Below are 16,739 nucleotides of genomic sequence, written 5' to 3' on the forward strand. Positions count from 1 at the left end.
AGTAGCTTTTGTCATCTTCATTTCTCTTCTGACATGAAAAACCTAACAGCTGCTTGTTAGCAGCAGTCCTTTGATTCTTTCCAGGCTACTTCAGACAGCAATATGCACCACTGTTCAGACATTTTTCTCTGTCTGGTTTACTGCTTCAAATTATGACACTTGATTATTTTGTACCACACCAGCCTGGCAGTCTATAATGTCTTCAAAAAATGTGCGTCTGTGGGAGACTGATTACCCCCAGAAGACTACCATTTGCAGTGCTTTATTTGCTTGAGCAAAATACACTACGCTGCCATGTGCAAAGCACTGCAAAATTTTGAGCAAACGACATTGCTTTGTGTCATGCCTCTAATCTCAAGGTGTTTATTTAGCCCAAAAATCTTCTTAAAGTGGACAAGGGATGTCTGTCTCTCGACTAGGCTGACAGCTTTCCACAAGTGATGTTAGAAGAGAGTCATCCCTGGGAAGAACTACAGACATCAGAAAATGGAACAGCTGTTAAATATAGTGCTTTAATAACCCACAGGCAGGAACTGCAAGCCTGGGAATCCATATCAGTCTCATGCAGATTGTTTTAGACCCCTTGGAAGCAGACAACAAACATCCTGCATTGGAAGCCAGCAAGGCTTCTGCTCAATTATTGTACTACAACTGGGCATTTATTTACAGGAATGGCTCCATCACTGCAGAGGATAACATTTTCTGTCAAATGCACAACGCTTCTTGTGTCATAGATCCCTACAGTCTTAATCCAGCATCTCTAAAAGCATTCCTTCATTTCCCACTTCCTGGTCATCTCTTTCCTACAAATATTATGAGACTTAGAAGGCAATGATGAGAGACTTTCTCATCACCATCACCCCATACCAATGAAAGTACACCTCGGCGTTCGTGAAAATCTACTGCCAATCATTAGTGGACCGAAGCTCCGCTGTGGCGAACCCTAAGCGGGAAAAGCCGAAAGACAACAACAACCAATGAAAGTACACAATCAATATCTCGTTTACAACTGCTTAACACTGTGCAAGCCCAAAGATGTGTGTGTGTAATCCTCTGCTGCTCCTTGGTTACACCTCCAACAGGTCAAACTCACATGTGGGAGCATCCTCATAAATCTTGAAGGGGTAAAAAAAAAAAAAAAAAAAAAAACAAAGCACTACCCAAATCATGTTGTATATCTAGAAGCCAAGAACATATTTTGACAGCATGTGTCAGAGATAGGGCAATCCAAATGCTGATTCAATACATGTTGATATTTTGATGTTCTGTCCCTTCTGAAGTAACCTGTGCAGTATACTAAATCTTTTCTTCAACATGACCTTTCTCTTGCCTTGACTACCCATTTCACCCAACTAAGAAAATCTCCCTTCTTAAACTTCAACCACTTTATGCAATTAAAACCATCTTTCAGTGTTCTATCCACCACTCCCTACCAAGTCATCCAACAACAGTTTTCTTGCAACACCTGCATGGGTAACAAAGACTTGGCATTCCAAAATTGCTCCCAATAACAAAGCACTCCCCATTTTCTTAACTGTCCTGTGAAGCTAACAGCTGAACCTTCCCCATCTCTCAAACAGTTGTAAAAAAAAGCGTCAACCAACCTTTCATTTTAATCTCTCTAAAAGTCCAAAACAGCCCTTTAATTAGAGCCATTGCTAGTACATACAATTACCTCTGGTACCCACTTTCATTTTTTTCAGCAACTTATACAAACCTAAGTCACCCCTCAAGATCCTCCAACACAATATCCATTTGGCATTGAAACCATCCTACTTCACCCAATCATCGGTTAAGCAACTCTTGCATACTTCAAAGTCTGGGCCACCAACTCCACAATCAGAAGACAGTGTTAAGAACTCCTGCGTCAAACGTGGCTTCTTCCATTGCCAAATTAAATCTACAGCAAGCATAGGTATCCTCAAGAGTCAGTACAGTTCAAATACTATGAAGCCTTGCTAAGCATACAGTAATGGTGAGGCAAACCATTGCAAGCAGGGACCCTTTCAGCAAAATACAGCAACAGCAGTTTCCATTTACTAACAAATGTATTGTCCTCTTGATACATAGTTCATGTTAAACTCACTAAAATCTGCAACAATGAACCCAGTTATTTAAAAAGTTTTGCCACTTCAAACAACCCATACTGCATTTTACTTGCAATAAAATGTTATGGAACTTAACTTACCTTAATGGCCTTTGTCTTCTCCTAGTTAATTCAGAACTTTAAAACTTTAAATCCTCAAAGACTAAAGCCAAATTATTCTAAGGTGAGGAGATGCAAACCAGCAGATCATCAGCATGTAAAGAATGTTTCTGATACTCACTACCCAGATAGCATCCTTGGTACCTAGCAATAAGTGAAGTTACTGCCAATAGTTCCAGATAAAGTACAAAAAGCAAGGGGGTGTGGGACAGCTGTGCCTCATTCCACTGCCCATCACAAACTTCTCCAATGCTATGGGCCCAGTTTTAACTCATGAAGTGAAGCAATGATCCACATTCTTGAACAAGCCCACAAACCTATGAAGGAATAGTTATCAAAACTAAGTATTCCCTCATCTAATGAGACGAAAGTCGTTTTTTGAATCATAGCTCTAGGCCATTAGTCACCTGCACCTCCCATGTGCATCCTCAACATTAACCACCATTTTCATTATGTCATCAAATGTGGACTTCCTGGAAATAACCTACTCTAGTCCAGTCTGACCAAAGCTGACATTACTTCGGCCAAGTTCTTTACCAACACAAACAAATATTTTACAGCTCGCTGACCTATGCTTTCGATGTCATAAGAGACCTGTTATTCAAGATGGATGCAGGATAGTAAGAACTAGCAAGACTCCTATTCATTTTCTCCTTAGGAATAACCGTAACCACCAAAAAAGTTCAGCTCACCACTTTAAAATCTGCAGTTAATACATAGTCAACTAATCTTCTGAAGTGCTCTATGAATAATTCACCCAATTCCAGATACTACTGGAAGCCCATTATGAGTAGGCACCTTCCATATGTTCATACACTGTAAAATCCTTTTTTTTAAAACTCTTTCGCAGAATGATTCTCCCCAACAGCTCCTTTGGCTGGACATTTGTACGCCTTCCCAAGAGAAGCCAGTTTAACTAGTCTATTGTAAGAGCCCTACTTCACTCCATCTCCAATTCTTCCATAAACAGATTCACAAAGGGGTTTACTAGACTAATGACCACAAGGGCCTTTTTAAGCCTAGCCATGCAACCCAAATCTCTGACAAGTTCTGATACCCTTGATAAGTGTAAGCATGGGCCTGGGAGATGAACCATTTACAGGTTACCTGTGTCCATTAGAGACATAGGTGCCAAAACCAGGGTTGAATTTCTGGTCTCTCATCCAACTGTCCAAGCTGCACTTGAATTGGGTTAGGGAGGAACTCTGCATCGGTTGCTGTATTCTCTTCCATGACGTCAGGTCGCCTGAGGTATAAAACATGCAGCTGACACCATTTTTTAGTTTTTCTTGCCCCCGATGTCAGGTGCCCCCAAAAAGGTAGCAATATTCTAAATATATATATATATATATATATATATATATATATATATATATATATATGCATCAACATAAATTTTACCTTCATCTACAAGCAAATACACCACATAGGTTGTAGAAGATAGAGAAAGAAAGATAAACTGTAGAAAGACAAGGGGATGGTGGGAGGGTAACCTGGACTGCAACAGTGAATACACTCTAACATCTACATTTATGGTAAGTATACACAACTGTACTATGTTCTTCGTGTTTCACTGTTGCAGTCATTACATTTGGGTAGAATCCCAAAGCTATGGTTGGGAGGCTGGAGCTAAATAGCATTAGGTGAGGCTATAAGGCCCTGCAGCACTGCAGTGGCAAAGCCTACCCTGGACTTAGAGTAGAGAGGCAAATGGTAATGCTTTGTAAAGGTGTGAACAGAACTCCAAGTAGCAGCCTCTAGAATGTCCTTGGTTGGTACTCCTCTGAGAAAGGTTGCGGAAGTAGCTGCAGCGCTGGTGGAGTGAGACCTAATGCCCTTGGGCACAGGTTTGCCATGGTGTAAGTAGCAGAAACGGATGCAAAGGCTTATCCACTTTGAAATTGTCTGCTTTGAAATGGCCTTTCCTTCTGATCCTGCAGCATATGACACTAGTAATTGCTCAGTTTTTCTTAGAGCTTTAGTCCTGCTCAAATAGAATCTTAGCTGTTTGTGTACGTCCAAGGAATGCAGAATTCTCTCCCCTTTGTTCTGCGGATTTGGATAAAAAGTTGGCAAATGAATTGTTTGGTTAAGAGCCACACTGGAAACGACCTTAGGCATAAAAGTAGGATTTGTCCTCAGACACCCTGTCTGGGTAAAATATGATAAAAGGCTCTACAGCCATGAGGGCCTGTAGCTCTGAAACTCTCCTTGCTGAAGTAATTGCTAGTAGCAGAGCTGTCTTCCATGATAAGAACTTTACATCAGCAGTAGCAGCTGGTTCAAATGGAGGCAGGGTGAGCTTTTCCAACACACAATTGAAGTCCCATGCAGGTAATGGTGATCTTCTAGGAGGTCTTAAATTTTGGCTGCTGTAAGATACTGCTTTAGTAAAGGATGAGAAAAGATTGGTGGCTCAGTACTGTAATGAGCCAAATGGCAAAGGCATGGATTTTGACTGATGAAAAAGATAGGCCTTTGTCATGCATCTCAGTTAAGTATTGTAATATCTGAGGGATATGCGGTTCTGCTGTAACAGTTCCTTGTGCTTGATTCCAAGCACAGAATCTCTTCCATTTGTCAGCATAAGATTTCCTAGTACTAGGCCTTCTGGCTTCCAAAATGACATCCATCACAGCTTTACTGAGAGGTGTCGTCTGTAAGATTACAGGATTAGCCATGCTGCCAGGTTCAGGGTCTGTAGTTGATTGTCCAGGATCTGATTGTTTTGCTGGGACAGTAGTTGTGGTTTTTGAGGCAAGGTCCAAGCTGGGTATCGAGACAAGTTCCTTAGGATTGGGTACCAGTATTGGCGGGGCCAGTCCGGGGCAATTAATATCATCATTGGCTTCTCTTGTCTGACTTTTAGGAGGACCTTGGGTAGAAGAGGCAGAGGAGGAAAGGCATAAACTGATAGGTTTTCCCAACTGAAGGATAGGGCATCCACTTTCCATGCTCGTCTGTGATAAGTCCTTGTGCAGAATCTTTTCAGTTGATAATTTTGAGGAGAGGCAAATAGGTCTACGTCTGGGCCCCCCCATTTCTCTGCTATCATGCTGAAGACTTGTGGATTTAGTTTCCACTCGTGAGGATCCATAAGGTTTCTGCTTAAATCGTCTACCAGAGTGTTTTGTTTTCCTGGCAGGAACTGAGCTTGAAGATTTATTTGGTAGGTCAAAGCTGTGGCCCACAGTGCCATGGCTAATATGCAACGGGGGTATGAGTGTGTGCCCCCTTGCTTGTTTATATATCACATGACTGTGGTGTTGTCCGTCTTTATCAGTAGTTGTCCTGGATGAAGTAAGTCCTTGAAGGCTGTTAGGGCATTTTGAACAGCTAGCATCTCTTTCTGGTTGATATGTAGATGCATTTGATTTGGTGACCATATGCCCTGAATGCATCTTCCTGCCATGTGGGCCCCCCAGGCATGATCTGATGCGTCTGTTAAGGTTTGGCTGGCAGGAGGTAGAGTGAAGGGCCATCCCATGTTTTGGTGACAGGCCTTTGCCCACCATAGAAACTCCTGTTGCAGACAGGGAATGAGAGGAATCATTGTTTCCAGACTGTGTGAATGTTGACTCCATAAACTTTTTAGGTACCACTGAAGTTTCCTCATATGCAGTCTTGCATATGGAATTAGTAGGATGCAGGATGCCATGAAGTCCAGAGCCTGCAGAATTTGTCTTGCAGAAGACTGGGTTTTTGTTGCCATCAGTTTGAAGTAAGTAGTCAGTTGCCTTTGTTTGTCTGGCATGAGATGAGCCATCTGGGCAGTTGTATTCAAGCTTGCACCCAGGAATGTTATCCTTTGAGAGGGTACCAGTTGTGATTTATTTTCGTTTATTGTGTACCCTAGGCATGTTAGAAGCCTTTTCACAAACGCCAGGTGTCGTAGAAGAGTGTCCTTGTTCTCTGCTTGAATGAGACAGTCGTCCAAGTAAGGATATATTTGAATACTTCTTTGTCTGCAAAATGCAATTACTGGTGCCAGGCACAAGACCCTGGACGCAGTAGATAAGCCAAAGGGCAGTGCAGAGAATTGGTAATGCATTAAGCCAGCCTTGAATCTGAGGTATCTTCTGCACGACTGACATGCAGGTATGCCTCTTTTAGGTCTAAAGTCACCAGCCAAGCATTCTTGCCCAGCATGGGCAGAAGCTGTTGCAAAGTGAGCATTTTGAATTTTGGAATGTCCAGGTATGTGTTCAAAATCGATAAATCCAGTATTGGCTGCCAGGCCTTGTCCTTTCTGGGTACCAAGAACAGTCTTGAGTAAAAACCTTGTCCTTTTTCCTGTTCTGGTACTGTCTGAATGGCCACCATATCCATGAGGGACGTGACCTGTTTCTGTGCCTCTGTCCATTGCTTTTTTGGCAGGTCTGGCCAACCATTTGTCACTGGCAGTGTGTGGAAATGGAATCTGTATCCCTGTGATACGATGTTTAGTACCCACTTGTCCTGGGTTATTAACTGCCAATTTTGAGCAAAAAGTGCTAATTTTCCCCCTATGGGTGCTGCCCAAAAGATAAGTGCTTGGTGTAGGCAGAGGGAAGTCATTGGGATTGCTTTCTGTAGGCTTGCACTTCATCTCCTCCAGATTTGGAGGTGGATGTGCCCCATTGCTTTAACCTGTACGAGCCTTGAGCCTGGTACCTGGAACCCTTAGGGCGTCTGGATTTGCCCCTTTGAGCTCTGTCTGACACAAGAAAGGACCAATTTTTTGTAGGCCAGTGTCTACTGAATCTAGGTGGCTGCACTTTTAAAAAATATTTAACAGTTTGCATAGACTTAGCTTTGTCTTCCATTTTCTTTAAAACCTCTTCTGCCTTAATACTAAACAGAGAATCATGCTGTAAAGGTGCATCTAGCAATTTAGCTTTAACATGATCAGGCAAATTTTGTTCCTTTAACCAGGCATGCCTCCTAATCACAGATCCAGTAACTGTGGCCCTGCAGGAGGCCTCTACAGAATCAAAACCACATTGCAAAGTATGCTTTCCAACTTGTTCAGCTGCATGAAATAATTCCTGCAATTCCTTATTTTCTGCACATTCTGAAATCAACATCATTTTCTGTTTCAGCAATCCCATAACATGTTGTTGGTACTTAAGGATATGAAATTGACAGTTTAAGGCCCTGATTGCCAAGGTTGCAGAGGTATAAACCTTTTTTCCCCATCTGTCCAGTGCCCTTGAATCTCTGTTGGAGGGGGTAGTTTTTTTGCTGTTGAGGCCTTAACTCCCTTTGGACCCTGTGAAATAGTTTCAGGATCAGCAGCAGGGTTTCTAAATAAAAATTTGAGAGAGTCAGGGACCCTGTAATACCTGTCAGGCTTACTGGGAGCCGGAGGTAAGGAGTCAGAGGTCAGGCTCGACTCCAAAAACACATCATCCACAATGTCTAACACAGGGGGAATGGTTAAAGGCTTGTGCTGAGGTAGAAGGAAATCCCTGAGCCTCTGTTTTGATTCTGAGAAGTCTTGACACTCCCAGTGAAAATGTTCCCTCAAAGTATGCAAGGTTTCTCCAAATGAATAATCCTCAGGAGGAGATGCAGATGGAACAGACTCCTAATAAGGTCTTCAGCCATTTTGATCATCTGTTTTTTAGGCATAGAGGCCTGTGCACGTGAAACAGGCGTCGGTCTTTTAGTTTTAGAAAGTGTCTTTGCCTTTGGTTTTGCAGCTTTCGTCGGTTTGATATAAAAATGTTGAGGTCTGAATACAAGCCGGTGCCTGCTCAGCGGCTCCGGACCCATCCGAGGGAGATGCATCCATCGGTCCAATACCTTGAGTATCTTGTGGCATGCAGGACTTCACATGTGTGTCAGTAGAGGCCTGCGACTCGAAGGTAGTGGGTATCAGGAGCTGCGAAAGTGCCTCACTGAGTACTGGTGAAATGGCGACTGGCTTAGGAGAAGCTTCGTCGTCGGTTTTGGATCTAGACTGCCTTTCTCTGTCCTTTTCTTTTTTTATGTACTCCGGTAGTCAGATTGCTATCAGACGACATTTCTGGCTAGTTAAATCTCTTTCCAAAATACTTAGATACCGACGCTTAATAGTGCGTTGGTTAAATCTAGCAGAAAACTGACAGCCAGGCACGTTGTGATCAGGGCCTAGGCAAGGAATACAGTATAAATGGAAATCCTTATGAGGTATTTGCTTCCCACAAGTAATACAATTATTAACTTGTTCTGACATCGGTAAAAAGCAAGAAAAAAGTTTCCCCAACGGGGTACTTAGCTTTATTGAAGACTTCGGTTCTGAAACTCAAACACGAATATTTCAGTAGTCGGCCGACCGGCACTTGCGAAATGCTTCTGCTTCGGGCACCGCGCGGCAAGTAAGACCAAAGAAAATGGCGTTGGCTGCATGTTTTATACCCCTGATGACCTGACGTTATGGAAGAGAAGACAGCAACCGACGCAGGACCCAAGACTTTGGAATTCAGGCCAACTGAGGGCAACCTGGCAGCAGATTATTCAAATGTAATGACTGCAACAGTGAAACATGAAGAACATCAGAGAAGAAAGATGAGGGTCCATAGGCCGAAATGGCCAAAAGATGAACCTTCATAGGTTGGTACTAGGCTATCAGCCCTAGGGCCTATACAAGCCTAGCCATAACAATTCCCTGGCTATTTCTTCCCACACTATTTAGTTCCCTGGACCCCTGTCTAGCAGGGCAACTGACATGATCCCCAAGGTGAATTTCCTTTCTCCCATCGAATCGTCAAGGTTCCTTTTGAAGAGGGCCAAAGAGGCACTCTGCTTGACATGTATGGGAAATCTATTCCAGAGTCTGAGGATTCTCTGGGTCAGGAACCTATCCCTCCAGCATGTTTTGTTTATTGTGATGACAAGGTTTAGATCCCTGGAGCGTGTGGCTCTGAGGGATTGGGATCTCTAAGTGTAGCATGTCCAACAGCTCTTGGTTTGACATGGCCTTGTATGTTAAGCACACATCGCATCTGAGTAGACAATATGTGACAGAGTATAGAGCTGGAGTTTTTTAAGGCAGTCAGCATAGGGCATCTGCTTTAGGCCTGTGATTCTTTTAGTGAGGCATTTCTGCGACCTTTCCAGTTGTTGCAGATGTCTTGAGAGGTACATACCAAATGGGACATTGTATTCTATAATGGGTCTAATGAGGGATGAGTACAGTGGGACAATGACCTCCTTTTTTCTGGATTAAAAGCCCTTAGTGATGAGGTGTGCCACATAAAAGGATTTCCTGACTCTTGTGGTGATGTGGTCATCGAAGGTGAGACCACTGTCCACCTGTGTACCTAAGTCTCTTATCACACTTTTGGTGTTTAGTGTACTGCCACCTATATGGTAATTCATGGGTACATGTCTTTTCCCCAAAGGGGATAACTACACATTTCTTGGCATTGATCTTGAGCCCATGTCACTGTCACCAAGCAACTGTTTTTGTAAGGCCTTTTTGTAGATTATCCACATCATTTGGGGATTCAATAATGGCTCCCAGTTTTCAGTCATCTGCGAACTTTGTTAGCCAGAGTCCCTTAGTGTTAGCCTGTACTTCAGAGAAGTAGATGCCAAACAAGAGCAGTCCCAGGACTGAACCCTGAGGTACTCCACTTGTCACTTTGTCTGGAGCTGGATTTGGAGTCAGCTACTTTTACAGTGTAGGTTCTATCAGTAAGCCAGTTAGCAACCCATTGGGTGACATAGGGATTAATGCCCAGCATAATAAGTTTATCTATGATTCCAGAGTGGAGGATGGTGTCAAACGCCTTGGCAAGGTCTAGATAGGCTGTGTGGACCACCTTGCCCTTGTCCATGGCTCTGGAGACTGATTCGAAGAAGTCAATCAGGTTCAGGAGACAAGATCGGCCCTTCACGAACCCAAACTGGGTGGGATCCAGTGTTTGAAGGTAGCCAATGTCTTTGTTTATAAGTTCCTTGATAATACGCTCCATGGCCTTGCAGATAAGGCTTGTCAGACTGATGGGACGGTAGTTTCCGGGAACCAAGGTGGATCCCCCCTTGTGGAGTGGGATAACTGTAGCTCTGCGCCACTCAGTGGGCACAGAATCTGAGGTGATGCTATGATTAAACATGACACTTAGGTGAGGTGCCAGTTCATATTGTAGTTCATGTAGTACACAGCCCGGGATGTCATCTGGTCCCATGGATGCTGTATTCTTAGCTTTGGAGTGTGTTTTTTTTACCTGTGTGGCCATTACTGGAATTTGGCAATCTTCTGCTACTGAGATGGACCATTTAGGGGGTGAGAAGGGGGTGAAGTTGGCACTGAATTTATCTGCCAGGATACTGGCAATATCCTTGGGATCAGTATATTTAATGCCATTCTGTTTTAGCTCAGAGCAGATCTGAGCATTGCCATTTAGATTCTTGACATAGTTATAGAATGCCTTGTGGTTGTCTCTGGAATCTTTTGCAATTTTATTTTCGTAACTAGCTTTGGAGGATTTTATGAGGGATCTCAGTTTCTTACTGAGGCTGGTAAGGGAGTTGTTTGCATCCTGGGATTTTCCTCTTTTCTGCAACAGTTTCTTCCTTTTGTTGTAAAGTTTGTTTATGGCAGGGAACCACCATATTGGCTTCCTTTTTTTGGATGAGAGCACCTTGGTTCTATTTGGGATGGCACGATTCATGCATGAGTGGATGTGCTCGTACAGTGCCTTAGTGTAGGATTCAGCAGATGAACTTTCAGTTCCCGTCTGCATGCGTGTCATGAAGTTTGTCACTTCTAACTTGAGTAGCATGAAGTTGGCTTTGCAGAAGTTTTTTATGGAGGTTTCCTTACTGGGGGGTGGGGGGTGGGATGTGGATGTTAAGGATGATTAGCTTATGGTCAGACCTGACTAACGAGGGGTGACCACAGGTGTGGAGCATCGATTTCCCATGATGGTAATGACCAGGTCTAGGATTTTGGAGCCCCTGATGGGATTATGGATTAGTTGATCCAGGGCGTTGGAATTTATGAATTCCAATAACCGTTGGGCAAAGGTGTTGGTACATGAGTAGTTTTCCCAGTTAATGGCAGGGTAGTTAAAATCACCCAGTATTAGGGTGTTTGGTTCTATCTTAACATTTTCCAGTATGTTTAGAAAGGTGTAGTGAGAATCTTGGGGTTTGGTGGGGAATCTGTAGCAAGCTACAATTTGGATTGCAGTCTTACCTAGTGTTAGTTGCATCTGGAGAATTTCAGACGCATTGTGTTGGGCAACTAACCTGGTGGTGTGAATATCCTTGGTGAATATTGACACTCCTCCACCTTTAGTGTTTCGGTCCTGGATTGGTGGCCGAAAAGTGTGGTAAGAGTTGTAGCCTGGTATTGCAAGGGTGCTCTCTGGAGCCTTGAACCAGGTCTCAGTTACTGCACAGACACCGATGTTCTCCATTTTTAGGAGTGCCTCGAGAGAGTGCATTTTGAGGTTTAGACTTCTAGCACTGAGTTGCATTACCTTCAGATTTTGCATGCTTGTACCTGTTACGGTGGTGGTTTTGTCCTTTGAACTTTGCCTAAAAAAGGCACTATAGGGGTGGCAAGAGCCATAGCCAGTAACCTGAATCCCAAGGGTGACAGGTGCAGACCATCTCTGGCAAAGCATCGTGGTCTGTCGATCATGCCGTCCCAGGCAGACAGATACTGGATCCCCTTTGAATGACACCAGAAGCTTAGCCAATTGTTGAAGTCAATCATTTTGTCCTTATATTGTGGTATCACTCTGGGTGAAGGCAGGATGCTACTCGGGGCTAGGATCATACCTGCCAGGGCCACATGATCCGAGAGCTCTTCCATGTCTCTCTTCATGTAGTCTAGGAAGGTACGTCTCAAGTCATTCACTCCAACATGGACAATGACAGAGTCATATTTGTACTTGTTGTGGAGTGACTTGAGTGCATGCGTTATGTGGCAGATCCTGGCACCCAACAGGCAGCTGACTGTAGTTTTCTCCTTGTTCAACCTGGTGAGTGGGACATCAGTGTGCCGGACTAGAGAGTCACCTATGACTAAAGTGTTAAGTACGTTGTCTTGCCTTACGGGCTGTTGCTGGGTGGCACACTGGTGTTGTGAACTATGTGACACTTTGGTTGTGATTGGTGTTTGTTTGCGTTTCAGCTTCAGAGGTCCTTGTTGCTTGGGCAGGTTACAGCTAAGGGTCTCTGCATATGTGGATTTAGTGTTGCTATATGTGGGTGTTGGTGGTGTGGGTTTAGAAGGGCTATGTGTTGCTTGAGGTGTAGTGTGGGTGTTAACCTTCTCCTCTTGACTGTCTAGCACAATCTTGGGTGGAGAGAGCTTTGCTTTCATTTTCGCTATGTAAGTGCATCTCTTACAGGTTGTATTGTTGTGTGGTAGGAGGAGAGGATTGTTTGTGTACATGAGGCAATTGCTGCATTGCCCCAGTATGCCCAGATTCACCAGGTGGACAGGAGAAATCACTGGAAGCTGACCCTTGGACATGCCTGGTTTGGTGCTTTTTTTTTTTTTTGTAAAGTACAGGAGCTGTTTTCCCTTACCTTAGCAATGTACTTTGCAATTATAGTCTGTTTAGTGCATACTATTAATTTCTCCTTATTAACAAGGAGAGTTGATTGCTTGTATCAGTTTAAGGCTTCCTAGTGCTTTCCAGCAGGTATTAGAGCAAGTGCTAGTCACAGGGATGCTTAAAGGTAAGATGAAAAAAAATGCACACTGCAGTGTGCACTAGAGAAGTTAGATGTGAAAGTAGGTAATTAGAAGTTATGTACTCACCATAACGTTCCATCTGAGTAGGTGTATTCATTTGTCTGCAACCTGTGGGTTATGGATCCGATATCGGATCCGAACCGGCATGGTTTACCAGCTATGGATCCAAGCTCTCAGCTCCTCCCCTCACCCATAATGCCCTGCTCTCCCCTCATGACCTCAGATCGAGTTTGCCAACAGCAAGAACACCCTGAAAAGGGTAAAACATCATATGCAGGAAACTGAAAGGCTAGGGGGATAGGAGGGCGGGATGGTTGCAGACAAATGAATACACCTACTCAGATGGAACATTATGGTGAGTACATAACTTCTAAATCTGAAGTAGGAGATTCATTTGTCTGCAACCTGTGGGACAGAGTCCCCAGCTACCTGAATCTTGGGCGGCCATCATGGAAGGATATTCCGAGCACCGCAGAGCCAAAGGATGCTCTACCCTAGATGTAAGATCCAACTTGTAGTGGGAAATAAAAGTATGAGATGAAGCCCACGTGGCTGCTGCACAAATATCATCTAGAGGAATCCTGGCCTTAAAGGCTGCCGAGGTAGAGACTGACCGGGTTGAATGGGCATGTACACCTCCGGTGCGGGCCTTCCAAGCTTGATAAGCCAATAAGATACATTGTGAAATCCAGCAAGATAATGTGACTTTAGAAATTGGTTTGCCCAAATTAAATTTAGCAAAGGAAATGAACAACTGGTCGGATTGCCTATGACCAGCCGTCCTGTTTAGATAAAATCTAAGTTGCCTGTGAACATCTAAGGAATGAAGCTTGTATTCACCTTTGTTTTCATATTTCGGAAAGAAGACAGGGAGGTTAATGGATTGATTAATGTTTGCTTCAGAAGCTACCTTAGGAAGAAAGGACGGGTTGGTCCTGAGGTAAACACGGTCCGGATGAAAGACTAAGTAAGGAGGTTTAGCTGATAATGCTTGAAGCTCTGAGACTCTCTTGGCCGAAGTAATGGCTACTAAGAAGGCGGTCTTGAAAGATAAGAATTTCAGATCTACCGTAGCCGCCGGTTCGAAAGGGGGGGCGGTCAAGGCCTGGAGAACTAAGGAAAGGTCCCAAGGAGGAACCGCTTGCTTTACAGGGGGCCTGAGAAGAAAAGTACCTTTAAGGAAAATCTTACATAACTTGGCCGACATCAGTGGATTGGAGTCATGACCAATGTGATAATGAGAAATTGCCGCAAGTTGTACTTTGACTGTGGAACTGCTGGCACCATCATTAAAAAGAGTGGTTAAAAAATCAAGCACCAAAGGGAGAGGAACTGTGAAGGGGTTTAGGCCTTGCCGCTCCGCCCACAAAGAGAACCGTTTCCACTTGCTGCGGTAGACTTTCCTAGAGGATGGCTTATGAGCTGCCACCAAGATGGCCTTAACAGGGGACGAAATACCGGGAGTCCTGATCAAGAGTGGAACTGGAGCAGCCAAGCGGTCAGCTTCAGGTTGTCCAGGTTCGGAGGAGATAAGTGGGATGGATGAGATATCAGATCCGGAATGGGATCTAGAATCCAAGGAGGATTCACTGAGTGAGACCTTAGGAAGGGGAACCAGATCTGTCGAGGCCAAAATGGAGCAATGAGAATCATTCTGCACCCCAACCGAGAGGCTTTCTGAAGAACTTGGAGCATCAGAGGCAAGGGGATAAGCATAAAGAAGACCGGGTGGCCAAGCATGCACCAGAGCATCTCTTGGGGAACCTCCGGGAGGAGGTATCAGAGCGAAAAACTGTCGCACTTGGTGTTTGAGGGAGAGGCAAAAGATCGCAACAAGGTGTTCCCCACCGTGCGAAAATGCGTTCCGCTACCTGAGTATTGAGAGACCACTCGTAAGGGGTGAGAATGGTGCGACTGAGTTTGTCCGCCAGGATGTTGGACCGACCCGGAATATGCGTTGCTATGAGAAAGCGGTTGGTGGAGATTGCCCATTCCCACACTCTCATGACTTCTCGACAAAGCGGGTAAGACCTGGTTCCTCCTTGCTTGTTGATATACCAAACAACCGACATGTTGTCCGATTGAATCGCAATTGTTCCCAAGGGAAGAAAGGCCTGAAGTGCTAGCAACGCTAAGAGCACTGCTCTCATCTCTAGAACGCTGATATGCAGTAAGGTCTCTGAATCGTTCCACGTGCCTTGGACGGTCCGGCCTGCAAAATGCCCCCCCCACCCGAGGTGGGAGGTGTCCGTGGTCACCGTGGCGAGAGGGGGAGAAGCACAAAATGGGCGGCCTCCGTGGAGATCTGGAGAGTGTAGCCACCACAGGAGGGACCGCTTGCAAGCCTTGCTGATCGCAATGGGATGATGCATAGGAAGAGCAAGATACGACCACTGAACTAGGAGTGTCCATTGAAGGATGCGCATATTGAACCTGGCGAGAGGAAGAAGCACTATTGCTGCAGCCATGGACCCCTAGGGCCCTCAGGACCAACTCCGCCGGAACTGAGCTTGATTGGAGAATGGCCCGCACCTGGAATTGCAGATTTTGAACTCTGTCCGCAGTGAGGAAGGCTTTTAATCTCCTTGTGTCTAACCTGGCACCTATAAAATCTATGAGCTGCGTGGGTGCTAGGTTGGATTTTTTTGTGTTTATTGTGATGCCCAGACGGGGAGCAAGATGGAGAAAGGAGTCTCGTGCCAATAGTAGTAGATGCCTTGTTGGGGCGGTGAGAAGCCAGTCGTCCAGGTAGGGAAAGACCTGTACCCCCTGAAGCCTCAGGTGGGCCGCTACCACTGCTAATACTTTGGTGAACACCCTGGGGGCTGTGGTGAGACCAAAGGGAAGAACCCGGAATTGGTAGTGATGGGCTCCCAGCCGGAAGCGGAGAAACCTCCTGGAGCGCCTGTCCATTAGAATGTGGTAGTACGCATCCTTGAGGTCTATGGAGCACATCCAGTGATTTTCTCCCAGAAGGGGGAGAATAGACTGCAACGTGACCATTCGGAACTTCTCCTTGGGAAGTGCCAGGTTCAAGAGTGAAAGGTCTAAAATTGGTCTTAGACCCCACGTCTTTTTTGGCACTAAAAAGAACCTGGAGTAGAACCCTGATCCGATCTGGTCTGGGGGGACGGGCTGGATGGCTCTTTTCTTTGGCAGATGGCCAATTTCTGCCAAAGCGGCCTCCCACTGACCGGGTGGAACGTCGGGGAGGGACTTCAATTTTGGCAAGTGAAGAAAGGGTATACGGTATCCTCTGGATATGATCTGGAGGACCCAGCGGTCTGATGTTATGGACTCCCATGCCGCTAGGTGCTCCGAAAAACGTCCCCAGACTACCTCCAGAGTGGAGCAGCCAGGCAACCCCTCAGGGCTGCTGCGCGGGCCGTTCAGAGAAGGGTTCTCTGGACCCGAAGTTCCTGGGAGCCCCTCTGCCCCTAGGGCGGCGTCCGCCCTGTCCTCCTCTGCCACGGAAGGACTGGTTGTCCGGAGCAGGCTGAGATTGCTGCGACTTCCGGAACCACATCTTCTTCTGTCCCTTTTGGTTCCTAGAATAGGGCCTCTGGGGTGCAGAGAAGCGGATTCCGACGGCAGACAGCGTCTTTCCGTCCTTCTCGCTCTGGGTCAAAGTGTCGCGAACAGTTTTGCCAAAGAGGGCAGAACCATCGAAGGGGGCGTTTGCGAATGACGCCTTGAAGGGCTCTGAGAAATCGCAATGACAGAGCCAGGCCTGACGTCTAGTAACTAGGCCTGCCCCTGCGGCTCTAGCGGCACCTTCCGTAGCATGGGACAGTAGCCGCATAGAGGTATTGGTGACAGACCTAAGAGTGGCCATGCGGGTGGAGTGCA

The 16,739-nt window shown here is 45.4% G+C and overlaps 1 protein-coding gene across 1 annotated transcript in view; it reads right to left on the reverse strand.

Annotated features, from left to right (window-relative positions):
• Window positions 1-16,739, reverse strand: part of HUWE1 (HECT, UBA and WWE domain containing E3 ubiquitin protein ligase 1) — a gene marked incomplete in the record, with an annotated part of 5,008,559 nt that overhangs the window by 294,206 nt on the left and 4,697,614 nt on the right.

This window comes from Protopterus annectens, chromosome 8.part0 (assembly GCF_019279795.1).
Source record: "Protopterus annectens isolate FY-2018-M chromosome 8.part0, PAN1.0, whole genome shotgun sequence".
NCBI lineage: Eukaryota > Metazoa > Chordata > Ceratodontiformes > Protopteridae > Protopterus > Protopterus annectens.